The 13,326-nt window shown below is 38.3% G+C and overlaps 7 non-coding genes across 7 annotated transcripts; 4 read left to right on the top strand and 3 right to left on the bottom strand.

Annotated features, from left to right (window-relative positions):
* Positions 1-4,734: 4,734 nt before the first annotated feature.
* trnan-guu (transfer RNA asparagine (anticodon GUU)) lies at positions 4,735-4,808 on the bottom strand. The gene has a single exon. It is a non-coding gene; the product is annotated as a tRNA-Asn (tRNA).
* Positions 4,809-8,508: 3,700 nt separating this feature from the next.
* Positions 8,509-8,582, bottom strand: trnan-guu (transfer RNA asparagine (anticodon GUU)). The gene has a single exon. It is a non-coding gene; the product is annotated as a tRNA-Asn (tRNA).
* A 799-nt stretch (positions 8,583-9,381) lies between these two features.
* trnan-guu (transfer RNA asparagine (anticodon GUU)) lies at positions 9,382-9,455 on the bottom strand. The gene has a single exon. It is a non-coding gene; the product is annotated as a tRNA-Asn (tRNA).
* A 405-nt stretch (positions 9,456-9,860) lies between these two features.
* trnak-cuu (transfer RNA lysine (anticodon CUU)) lies at positions 9,861-9,933 on the top strand. Its single transcript has one exon. It is a non-coding gene; the product is annotated as a tRNA-Lys (tRNA).
* A 410-nt stretch (positions 9,934-10,343) lies between these two features.
* trnak-cuu (transfer RNA lysine (anticodon CUU)) lies at positions 10,344-10,416 on the top strand. The gene has a single exon. It is a non-coding gene; the product is annotated as a tRNA-Lys (tRNA).
* An 806-nt stretch (positions 10,417-11,222) lies between these two features.
* Positions 11,223-11,296, top strand: trnan-guu (transfer RNA asparagine (anticodon GUU)). Its single transcript has one exon. It is a non-coding gene; the product is annotated as a tRNA-Asn (tRNA).
* Positions 11,297-11,645: 349 nt separating this feature from the next.
* On the top strand, positions 11,646-11,718 carry trnak-cuu (transfer RNA lysine (anticodon CUU)). The gene has a single exon. It is a non-coding gene; the product is annotated as a tRNA-Lys (tRNA).
* Positions 11,719-13,326: the final 1,608 nt, after the last annotated feature.

Genomic DNA, 13,326 nt, shown 5'->3' with positions numbered 1-13,326 from the left:
TTCTATTGCAACCTGGGTACGAATTAGGAACAAATATACGACGCTGAAAGCAAAGAACATTGCATTAAAGTGAATTTTTTGTTGCATTGTATCTTTAACGTTAACGATGGAAAAACATCCTTAAAACAACCTTAATCCCTAATAGGCATCAGGTAATGTTAATATTATTATTAAATTATATTATATTATTAAATTATATGAAACACATTCAGCCCCCGTAGCTGGGCTACGTCAGTGCGTGATGACGTAACCACACAGGCACGTAGCCAAATAGGCTAGGCTAGGCAAGGCTAGGTTAAAATGGCTAGGCTCGGGTCCGCTTCGCTACTCAGCACATATGTCTCGCGCTGGAGCCAAACAGAGCCGGATCCAAGGCTAAGGTAGACTCGATTCGGTCGGCCGCGGGTCCGCTCGCTCGGCCGCGGGTCCGCTCGCTCGGCCGCGGGTCCGCTCGCTCGGCCGCGGGTCCTCGAGGCCGGCCGCGGGCCCGCTCGCTCGGCCGCGGGTCCTCGAGGCCGGCCGCGGGTCCGCTCGCTCGGCCGCGGGTCCTCGAGGCCGGCCGCGGGTCGCTCCCTTGCCGCTTTGCTGCAAATTGTGCCGGAGAGTGCAGCCGACCAGCAGCGGTAATGTTAATACATCTAATCTGTTCCACCACTTCAAGCAACTCCACTACATACAATATTTTTCTTATACTGACTGAAGCACTTTTATAGCTTATGTTGTAACTAAGTTATTCATAGTTGATAGAGCCTGTAGGTTTGTTTATTTGACGGGAAAATCTTGTTGCTTTTATGTATATAAAGGCTTCTTGTAATTTATATCCTAGTTGAAACACGTTTTAATCTGTTAAATTTGTTCACAAAGAATAAGAAGCTCTGCCTCTGTTGTAATTTAAAGTTATTTTTATTGGTAATAGTTATATAGGCTTATGTTTGACAGGGATGTCATGTTATTATTTTGCTATATGTAAATAATATCGAGCATTCGTTTATTTTGACTACTTTTTATTTCTAAAGTATTAAAGTTTTTGTGAAAGGAGGTTTTAAAGTCTTAAATTAAATTTTCAGACAGTAGTAGGTACAGATTTCCATTAGATAGATAGATAGATAGATAGATAGATAGATAGATAGATAGATAGATAGATATATGTGCATATAATGAGGGTATCTGATGCCAGCAATACAAAAAGTGCAAATACACAGTTATATAATAATTTAAATTCGCAGTGCTGCAGGGATTGCAGGGCTTCTTAGCAGTTTTCTGAGGCCTTCAAAGTATTTATATCAATATCACTGCTAAATTACAATAATAATCTGTCAAGTTTACACAAATTAAATGTTAATTTTGCATAGCAGTGTTCTACATAAAAATACCCTTTCCTGTATTTTTTACCTCTAACAAATGTCTTTACTATAGCCATAGACCGGAAAGGTTGCAATTGCCAATTATTACATACGGTAACAATCGCTACAATCGTTAGCTGGCTGACTACCCTACGAGCACAAAACATCTTTTAAGGTAGATGATGGAAACCTATCTTAAAACGACCTATATTTAACATTGCCTAATAGGCATCTGACACTGATATAAATTTAAAGGTTTTGAATGGTTAGGGCTCTAAATCTACAATCACAGTGCTTATAGGTGCAATGTGCTTCCCACAAATATTAATGTTAATTATTACGTCTATAAGAATAAAATACAAGAAACATTTAATGTAAGTAATCATACATATAATGTTCTAATGTTTAAGCAACATAAAATAAACTTGAACAAATATTTAAATTCTGACATAGACCAACATTGTTTTAATGCATTAGCAATGGAAAATGATACAGAGTGGTTCAACGTTCTATTGCAACCTGGGTACGAATTAGGAACAAATATACGACGCTGAAAGCAAAGAACATTGCATTAAAGTGAATTTTTGGTTGCATTGTATCTTTAACGTTAACGATGGAAAAACATCCTTAAAACAACCTTAATCCCTAATAGGCATCAGGTAATGTTAATATTATTATTAAATTATATTATATTATTAAATTATATGAAACACATTCAGCCCCCGTAGCTGGGCTACGTCAGTGCGTGATGACGTAACCACACAGGCACGTAGCCAAATAGGCTAGGCTAGGCAAGGCTAGGTTAAAATGGCTAGGCTCGGGTCCGCTTCGCTACTCAGCACATATGTCTCGCGCTGGAGCCAAACAGAGCCGGATTCAAGGCTAAGGTAGACTCGATTCGGTCGGCCGCGGGTCCGCTCGCTCGGCCGCGGGTCCTCGAGGCCGGCCGCGGGCCCGCTCGCTCGGCCGCGGGTCCTCGAGGCCGGCCGCGGGCCCGCTCGCTCGGCCGCGGGTCCTCGAGGCCGGCCGCGGGCCCGCTCGCTCGGCCGCGGGCCCGCTCGCTCGGCCGCGGGTCCTCGAGGCCGGCCGCGGGTCCTCGAGGCCGGCCGCGGGTCGCTCCCTTGCCGCTTTGCTGCAAATTGTGCCGGAGAGTGCAGCCGACCAGCAGCGGTAATGTTAATACATCTAATCTGTTCCACCACTTCAAGCAACTCCACTACATACAATATTTTTCTTATACTGACTGAAGCACTTTTATAGCTTATGTTGTAACTAAGTTATTCATAGTTGATAGAGCCTGTTGGTTTGTTTATTTGACGGGAAAATCTTGTTGCTTTTATGTATATAAAGGCTTCTATATCCTAGTTGAAACACGTTTTAATCTGTTAAATTTGTTCACAAAGAATAAGAAGCTCTGCCTCTGTTGTAATTTAAAGTTATTTTTATTGGTAATAGTTATATAGGCTTATGTTTGACAGGGATGTCATGTTATTATTTTGCTATATGTAAATAATATCGAGCATTCATTTATTTTGACTACTTTTTATTTCTAAAGTATTAAAGTTTTTGTGAAAGGAGGTTTTAAAGTCTTAAATTAAATTTTCAGACAGTAGTAGGTACAGATTTCCATTAGATAGATAGATAGATAGATAGATAGATAGATAGATAGATAGATAGATAGATGTGCATATAATGAGGGTATCTGATGCCAGCAATACAAAAAGTGCAAATACACAGTTATATAATAATTTAAATTCGCAGTGCTGCAGGGATTGCAGGGCTTCTTAGCAGTTTTCTGAGGCTTTCAAAGTATTTATATCAATATCGAAATTATATCGTATCGACCGAAATTTAAGGAATATATCGTGATATAAATTTTGGCCATATCGTCCAGCACTATATATATATATATATTAGGGGTGTCACGATTCTCTAAATCCTCGATTCGATTTTATTTCCGATTTGAGGGTCACGATTCGATTCAATTCTCGATTTTCTTTTTTATTATATATTTACATTTTATTATTTTATGCCTCATAAAATTTAAATAATATATTATTTATTATTATTATTATTATTATTATTATTATTATTATTTATTAATATATATATGGTAATGCCATCTAGTGACTTTTTTGGTAGCAACAGTGTGCACTATTAAAACTGCAACCTGCAAAATAAAATAAAAAAAATAAAAAAATAGGAACAATTAAAGCCTTAACAAACTGAACTCTATCCTACTATAACAGTTAAACATGAAAAATAAGACTCGGTCCCTGAGAATTACAAGTTTTTTTCTTTAAGAAAGATATATTATTAACTTTATCTGAGAGAAAGTTGTTTTTTTAATTCAATGGAAAGCAACAGGTGTAGTCAATTATAAGTTTAAGATTTTTAATCCACCTCACTGTGATCTATAGTCAGTGTTCTCAAGTCACACTGACACACGCATTTCAGCGAGTTCACACGCTCTCACCTGCGCGCACCCACCCCTCCGTCAGATACAGATACAAAACCTGCGCGCACCCCAACCCCCCTCCCCCGTTGCACAGATAAAAAAACAGTGATCACACTCCCGCCGACACTCAAAACTTGAGAGCCCTTTCTTTAATTCTATAAGTCCGTTTTCAGTTTCTCCTCCGTGGCTGAAAGGCAGCTGTTCTCTGCCTCTCACACAGCAGAACTGAGGGCGGGCTCTCTCTATTTACATGAATAGGATGCGCTGTGTTGGTGCTGCCCCATTTGCGTAGCGCGCACGGGAGGGATCGTCGATTCTCGTTTTGACTTCGATACTCGAGACCATGACCTCATTTCGATCGATTTCGATAAAATATCGAGATCGTGACACCCCTAATATATATATATATATATATATATATATATATATATATATATTTTTTTTTTTATATTATATAAATTTATATAATATAAAAATATATATATATATATATTTATTTATTTGTGGACAACCCTAATTTGAGAGCATACAGTCTCTGTTAAGCCAAAGACTAAATTTGAAACTGACAGTTGGTATAAACCTGGATTTGGAATACAATTTTGTATTGATTTCCATAAAAATAGTTACAATTAAAATATCATTTTAAAACAATAAGGAAAGTAAATAACAATGTCAATAACAGTGTGGTAAACTGGACACTAGTATACTGTTAATGTAATTTGTCAATTTTTTTCATGTCATAATGAGCAATAGTTCTTCTTAGCCCTAGTCCTGAAGTGACTGCTGCCTATCGTATTGTGTTCCTGTGCTAATTTTCTTTAATTTGGATTAGGAACAAGCATGTGCATGTTAGGTCAAGATTTAAGAAACTTTAAGATAGAATATGTATATGGTTTATTGTAAATGCAGGGATGTAAGCTGTTAAAAAGTCTGCGTCCCTGGGTGGGCTCGAACCACCAACCTTTCGGTTAACAGCCGAACGCGCTAACCGATTGCGCCACAGAGACTGAGTTGCATTGTGTGCTGGGTTGTCATGTACTTCAGTGGACAGGCTGCCAGCAGGCAGGAGAAGGAACATGCAGGGGGACCAATAGTTTTTAAATATATGTTACTATATATTTTTAAGTTGCAGTTAGGCCTGGACAATAATTCGATATCGGTATTTATCGCGATAAGAAATGTTTCAATAACGGTGATATCAGTTTTGTGGTATATCGATATGTATTAGAATCACGGACAGGCGTTTTTTACTGGCGTCAGCTCGCCGCAGAGCTCAACACATTCAGCCCCCGTAGCTGGGCTACGTCAGTGCGTGATGACGTAACCACACAGGCACGTAGCCAAATAGGCTAGGCTAGGCAAGGCTAGGTTAAAATGGCTAGGCTCGGGTCCGCTTCGCTACGCAGCAAAAATGTCTCGCGCTGGAGCCAAACGGAGCCGGGACGAGCGGATCCAAGGCTAAGGTAGACTCGGTTCGGTCGGCCCTGGATCCTCGAGGACGGCCGTGGGTCCGCTCGCTTGGCAGCGGGTCCTTGAGGCCGGACGCGAGTCCGCTCGCTCGGCCGCGGGTCCTCGAGGCCGGCCGAGCGGGTCCGCTGCAAATTGTGCCGGAGAGTGCAGCCGACCAGCAGCGGTAATGTTAATACATCTAATCTGTTACACCACTTAAAGCAACTCCACTACATACAATATTTTTCTTATAACGTTACTGACTGAAGCACTTTTATAGCTTATGTTGTAACTTAGGCCTGGACAATAATTCGATATCGGTATTTATCGTGAAAAGAAATGTTTCAATAACGGTGATATCAGTTTTGTGGTATATCGATATGTATTAGAATCACGGACAGGCGTTTTTTACTGGCATCAGCTCGCCGCAGAGCTCAACACATTCAGCCCCCGTAGCTGGGCTACGTCAGTGCGTGATGACGTAACCACACAGGCACGTAGCCAAATAGGCTAGGCTAGGCAAGGCTAGGTTAAAATGGCTAGGCTCGGGTCCGCTTCGTTACGCAGCAAAAATGTCTTGCGCTGGAGACAAACGGAGCCGGGACGAGCGGATCCAAGGCTAAGGTAGACTCGGTTCGGTCGGCCCCGGATCCTCGAGGCCGGCCGCAGGTCCGCTCGCTCGGCCGCAGGTCCGCTCGCTCGGCCGCGGGTCCTCGAGGCCGGCCGCGGGTCCTCGAGGCCGGCCGCGGGTCCGCTCCCTTGCCGCTTTGCTGCAAATTGTGCTGGAGAGTGCAGCCGACCAGCAGCGGTAATGTTAATACATCTAATCTGTTCCACCACTTCAAGCAACTCCACTACATACAATATTTTTCTTATACTGACTGAAGCACTTTTATAGCTTATGTTGTAACTAAGTTATTCATAGTTGATAAAGCCTGTAGGTTTGTTTATTTGACGGGAAAATCTTGTTGCTTTTACGTATATAAAGGCTTATTGTATTCTATATCCTAGTTGAAACACTTTTGTTTTAATCTGTTAAATTTGTTCACAAAGAATAAGAAGCTCTGCCTCTGTTGTAATTTAAAGTTATTTTTATTGGTAATAGTTATATAGGCTTATGTTTGACAGGGATGTCATGTTATTATTTTGCTATATGCAAATAATATTGAGCATTGATTTATTTTGACTACGTGTATTTCTAAAGTATTAAAGTTTTTGTGAAAGGAGGTTTCAAAGGCTTAAATAAAATTTTCAGACAGTAGTAGGTATAGATTTCCATTAGATAGATAGATAGATAGATAGATAGATAGATAGGTAGATAGATAGATAGATAGATGTGCATATAATGAGGGTATCTGATGCCAGCCATACAAAAAGTGCAAATACACAGTTATATAATAATTTAAATTCGCAGTGCTGCAGGGATTGCAGGGCTTCTTAGCAGTTTTCTGAGGCCTTCAAAGTATTTATATCGATATCGAAATTATATCGTATCGACCGAAATTTAAGGAATATATCGTGATATAAATTTTGGCCATATCGTCCAGCACTATTTATAAGTTATATTTACCTGCTCTCTCTGCGTCCTCGCGTCTTGGGTGTCCTTGGCTCAGATGGTGCAGCATTAAAACGCGCTGTTTTGGCACTGCACCAAGTACAGGTCACAGTTCGAACATAAAATGCTTTTCTTCCTTTAAAATCGCTGTTTTCTCTCACTGCTTCTATTTTTGCAGCTGCTCAAACCTCCGTCTCCTTCCCGGGCGAGGGTGACGTAATGCTAAGCGCGTTGTCAAAATAAAAGTCGTGAAAAGACCGCGCGCTGAGTTTATTAATTAAATAAACGATTACTCGAGGCACATAGAATTAATCGATCAATTTTGTGAATCGAGTTACTCGATTTACTCGAGTAATCGTTTCACCCCTAAACAGTAGCACTAGCTAGATAACACTGTAGGCCTGGTTAACACTGTAGCCCTCGCTAACACTGTAGCCCTAACTAACAAACCTAGCAAATTAGCAATAACTACGTAGCACTAACCTAGCTAACTAGCTAGCTAACACTGTAGTCCAGATTAACACGGAAGCCCTAGCTAACTAACTAGCAATAACCTAGCTAACCATCTAGCACTAACCTAGGTAGGTAACACTGTGGCACTGGCTAACTTATTATTTATTTATAACTTTTATAACGATTGTGTTGTAAGTAACAAATGTTTATTGTAGCTTAAAACGAACACAATATACCATAGCTTAGCGATACTACCAACTGCCTTACTGTAGCCATAGACCAGAGGTAGATGATGGAAACCTATCTTAAAACAACCAGTATTTAACATTGCCTTATAGGCATCTGACACTGATGCTGATGTTTATTTAAAGGTTTTGAATGGTTGGGGCTCTAAATCTACAATCACAGTGCTTATAGGTGCAATTTGCTTCCCACAAATATTGATGTTAATTATTATTTAAGTCTATAAGAATAAAATACAAGAAACATTTAATGTAAGTAATCGTACATATAATGTTGTATAATATTTAAATTCTGACATAGATCAACATTGTTTCAATGCATTAGCAATGGAAAATTATACAATGGTTCGACGTTCTTTTGCAACCTAGGTAAGAATTAGGAACAAATATACGACCCTGAAAGCAAAGAACATTGCATAAAAGTAAATTTTGGGTTGCATTGTATCTTTTAAGGTTAATGATGGAAAAACATCCTTAAAACAGCCTTAATCTCTAATAGGCATCAGGTAATGTTAATATTATTATTAAATTGAATCAAAGTTTATTTATTTATATATATACTTATTTATTTGTGGGCAACCCTAATTTGAGCGCATACAGTCTCTGTTAAGTCAAAGACTAAATTTGAAACTGACAGTTGGTATAAACCTGGATTTGGAATACATTTAAATGTATTTTTTATTTATTTCCATAAAAATAGTTACATTTAAAATATAATTTTAAAACAATAAGGAAAGTAAATAACAATGTCAATAACAGTGTGGTAAACTGGACACTATTATACTGTTAATGTAATTTGTCAAATTTTTCATGTCATCATAAGCAATAGTTCTTCTTAGCCCTAGTCCTGAAGTGACTGCTGCCATCATATTGTATTCCTGTGCTAATTTTCTTTAATTTGGATTAGGAACAAGCATGCGCAGGTTAGGTCAAGATTTAAGAAACTTTAAGATATAATATGTATATGGTTTATTGTAAATGCAGGGATGTAAGCTGTTAAAAAGTCTGCGTCCCTGGGTGGGCTCGAACCACCAACCTTTCGGTTAACAGCCGAACGCGCTAACCGATTGCGCCACAGAGACTGAGTTGCAGTGTGAGCTGGGTTGTCATGTACTTTAGTGGACAGGCTGCCAGCAGGCAGGAGAAGGAACATGCAGGGGTGACCAATAGTTTTTAAATATATGTTACTATATATTTTTAAGTTGCAGTTTCTGTTTTCTGTAGCAGCACACAGAGGAGCGGAGCGGCGGCAGGCAGAGGTTAGTGTTTATGTGTGTGTGACTGAACACGTTGATTGGACATTTATGGAAGTACAGAATAAATCGCGTCAATACGTTGGTTCAATATGGGACGCAACATTTAGATACCAAATAATAAGTATTTTACGGGATAAGTGGCAACCTTATTTATGTGTTTAATTAGCTAACCTAGCTAACTAACTAGCACTAACCTAGATAACTTACTAGCTCTAACCTAGATAACTAACACTGTAGCCCTAGCTAACACTGCAGCCCTGGTTAAAACAGTAGCACTAGCTAGATAACACTGTAGGCCTGGTTAACACTGTAGCCCTCGCTAACACTGTAGCCCTAACTAACAAACCTAGCAAATAGGCATCAGGTAATGTTAATATTATTATTACTACATTGAATCGAAGTTTATTTATTTATTTATTTATTTTTGGGCAAACCTAATTTGAGAGCATACAGTCTCTGTTAAGCCAAATAATACATTTGAAACTGACAGTTGGTTTAAAACTGGAGTTGGAATACATTTGGAATAACAAGCATGCGCAGGTTAGGTCAAGATTTAGTAAACTTTAAGATAGGATATGTATATGCTTTATTGTAAATGCAGGGATGTAAGCTGTTAAAAAGTCTGCGTCCCTGGGTGGGCTCGAACCACCAACCTTTCGGTTAACAGCCGAACGCGCTAACCGATTGCGCCACAGAGACTGAGTTGCTGTGGGGGCTGGGTGGTTACGTACTTCAGTGGACAGGCTGCCAGCAGACAGCCTGCCAGCAGACAGCAGAAGGAACATGCAGGGGAGCATGGCAGTTAAAAAAAATCTACTTGAATATGTAGTTGTTATTGTTGCTTTTCCTGTTTATGTGTATGTTGGTTCTAGTTACACTTAATGAACAGATCTTGTCTTTTCAACTCGTATTAAGCATGTTGGCTTTTAAGATGGCAAAATCTACAGTCAATGGGTACAATTAATCATTATCTAGTGAAATACTTAAAATAAGTGTTATATTGGAACACAAGTGCTAACATAATCTTCGTCATGAGCTTTATTGTAAGATTACCTCCTTTTAAACCTAACCTTTTTAGGCCTTGGTTCAAGCTTTCACCATGCAGCCCGGCTAGCTCAGTCGGTAGAGCATGAGACTCTTAATCTCAGGGTCGTGGGTTCGAGCCCCACGTTGGGCGCAAAGTTTTCTTTTGTTTGCTTGATTACACCGTCTACCCTTGGCACAAAAGATCAGACACATATTTTTTAACTAAGTTTTTTTCACTTGCAGTCTGTTTTGTCCTGTCAATGGACTAGCAATCATTGATTTGGAGGCTGTTCTTTATGGCTTCTACTATATGGGCAAATGTAAAAAGATTATCCAAATATTGTCAGTACATTGCTTTGTAAACCTGAGGAAAACAGACTCTGCAAGACGGACGTCCCTCTCTCTAAACCTGTCTCTGATTTGCATGTTTTAAGTAGTGGTATAGTTGATCTAAGATATAATCAGATTAAGCATTTTTACAGATTTTTATAACAATTATTATTTTTTGTATAACAATTTCATTTCAGATGGTCAAAGTGCAAGGAAAGGTGATGAGTAGTAGCCCGGCTAGCTCAGTCGGTAGAGCATGAGACTCTTAATCTCAGGGTCGTGGGTTCGAGCCCCACGTTGGGCGCAAGCTTTTTATTTCTTAATATCTGAGTAGGCAAAGATGCGTTCTCTCAGCTCTAGGAAACAAGACAACCTTGTAAGACCTTTAATCTTTGATTTTATTACAGGTACAATTAAAAAACTAGGAGGATTATTACAAAAAATTGCATTACAGCAGGAGTAACTTTACTTTTTGCTTCAAGAGAAGCAGTCGGAACCTCTATTTTATATGAGGGTATGGCACCATGCAAGTAAACTCAGAACAAATTAAAAATGGTAAAAAATAAAATAAAAATAATAAATAATAGGCTAATAAAATAAATATATAAATTTATTAGTGGACACGTTTGGTTTATGTAGAAATTAGATTGTTTGGTGTAGGTGCAGGTCTGTATAATGTCATATATGTTTTAAGTTTTATTTTATTTTATTTTTTTATTTAAAAACATGAAATTACAAATTAATGAGAAGTAATCAGATTAATATACTTAACTATAGTAATCCTTTGGATTATGTTACATTTACTTTTAAAAGGCAATCAATAATGTGTAATAGAATACAAAGCAACCATTTGGAGTAACCTCCTACCCAACCTTGTGCAACAGTCACTCTAGTGCTGACAGAGCAATATGTTGTAAACAACATGCCTTTTCTCTCATTGTGCTTATGATTATGTACTATAGCCCACAGATTAAGCAGGAACAGCAATAAACAACAATGGTACATATACAATTGATTATTCTTCTTTATCCCATACTTGTGTACCTTTAGCGCCTGTCTGGGGGTACTGCATGTAGAAATAGGCTTCCAACTGGCTAGTGTCACAACTCAGTCTCTGTGGCGCAATCGGTTAGCGCGTTCGGCTGTTAACCGAAAGGTTGGTGGTTCGAGCCCACCCAGGGACGGGAGTTCATTTTCTAAGCTCTCATTTTGTAATCTCTTTTGTCAAAAAAAAAATTATTTAGTGTTTTTTTTTTTTTATTAACCTGTAAACAGCCCAGATGTTGCAGATTCAGGGTTCTGTTTACATTATTGAAAATGTCCAACAACGAGTCTGGAATAACTGTTACTTTGCATTGCTTAAATAACTTTATACATTTGTTTGCATTGATACAGAAGAAGTGTTTATTTGTAATAAAATTAATTAGTCAGCGTTTTTTTATGTTATGTTCTTTTCTTGCAGAAAATCAAATAGCAGTTCAGATTTGTTCAGTTAAGATTTGTAATGTGCATGGAGAGAATTTGTGACTAGCAGCCCGGCTAGCTCAGTCGGTAGAGCATGAGACTCTTAATCTCAGGGTCGTGGGTTCGAGCCCCACGTTGGGCGCTCATCTTTTCTTTCCTTAGGTAATATAAGCAGGAAAAATGCGTATTCCAGCTCTTAGAAGAAAGACAACCTTGTTAGACCTTTAATCAAACATATTGCTACTTCCACTGATTGCCTCTGACAGGTGGGAATGCACAAGAGAATACACAAGAGAAATGCAAAGCAGCTAATGTCCCCGAGCTGCAGGGGGAAAAACTAAACGAGTCATTTTTTCCCTGCGGCTCGCCCTTCCCCCTTGCTTTGTCCCATGTAACGACTCCTGGTTCATGCTGGGGTGGGACTGGGGGAGGGGTTTCCTCATGCTGAAATTCCTTGCTTCGAGGATACAAAGCAGCTCTGTCTCTGTGGCGCTACCTGGAACACAAGCGCCGGCTTTCAGCACGCCAATCGTGTCACTCTTCTTCCAACGCCACTTCCATTTCTCTCCAATCAGCTCACGGCACAGCGTCCATTTCTTACCAATGAAATCTACTCCTCGGTTATCCCGTCCATTTCTTACCAATCAAAACCCCTGGCGTGTCTCCATTTCTTGCCAATCAAATCGCAGCGCTTGCCCGATGCTCTGTCCATTTTTAACCAATTAAATGTTTCTCCACCGCGGGCCAAGCTGTTCTGACCAATCAAAATCCTCGCCACCTTAAAGCGTGGCTTAAAGAGATACACTCTTTAAAAAATTACACTCTTTGATTTTGAGTGTGAATTCAAACGAATTCCTTTGAAATTCAATTCCTAATTTAAGTCTGGTTAGTAAAAAAAAACATATTATAAAAACCACCTTCAAGTATATTAAATATTGTGGCGTCTGTTATACTATATAAAATATTGTGGTATCTGTTATACTATATAAAATATAGAGGTACACCTGTTATACTATGTAAAATATTGTGGCATCTTTTTTACTATATATATATTGTGGCATCTGTTATACTATATAAAATATAGTGGTACATGTGTTATACTATGTAAAATAAATGCTGGTATACCTGTTATAATATATAAAATATTGAGATATACCTTTAATACTATATAAAATATTGTGGCATCTGTTACACTATATAAAATATTATGTTATCTGTTATACTATATAAAATATAGTGGTACACCTGTTATACTATATAAAATATAGTGGTAAACCTGTTATACTATATAAAATATTGTGGCCTCTGTTATACTGTATAAAATATAGTGGTACACCTGTTATACTATATAAAATATAGTGGTTCACCTGTTATACTATATAAAATATTGTGGCTTCTGTTATACTGTATAAAATATAGTGGTAAACCTGTTATACTATATAAAATATTGTGGCCTCTGTTATACTATATAAAATATAGTGGTTCACCTGTTATACTATATAAAATATAGTGGTACACCTGTTACACTATATAAAATATTATGGTATCTGTTATACTATATAAAATATAGTGGTACACCTGTTATACTATATTAAATTATTGTGGCATCTGTTATAGTATATAAAATATAGTGGTACACGTGTTATACTTTGTAAAATATTGTGGTATACCTGTTTTACTATGTAAAATAAATGCTGGTATACCTGTCATACTATATAAAATATTGAGATATACCTTTAATACTATATAA

This window comes from Astyanax mexicanus, chromosome 8 (genome assembly GCF_023375975.1).
Source record: "Astyanax mexicanus isolate ESR-SI-001 chromosome 8, AstMex3_surface, whole genome shotgun sequence".
NCBI classification, from domain to species: domain Eukaryota; kingdom Metazoa; phylum Chordata; class Actinopteri; order Characiformes; family Acestrorhamphidae; genus Astyanax; species Astyanax mexicanus.
The sequence above is the reverse complement of the archived record's forward strand: the minus strand, read 5'-3'. Positions and strand labels throughout refer to the sequence as shown.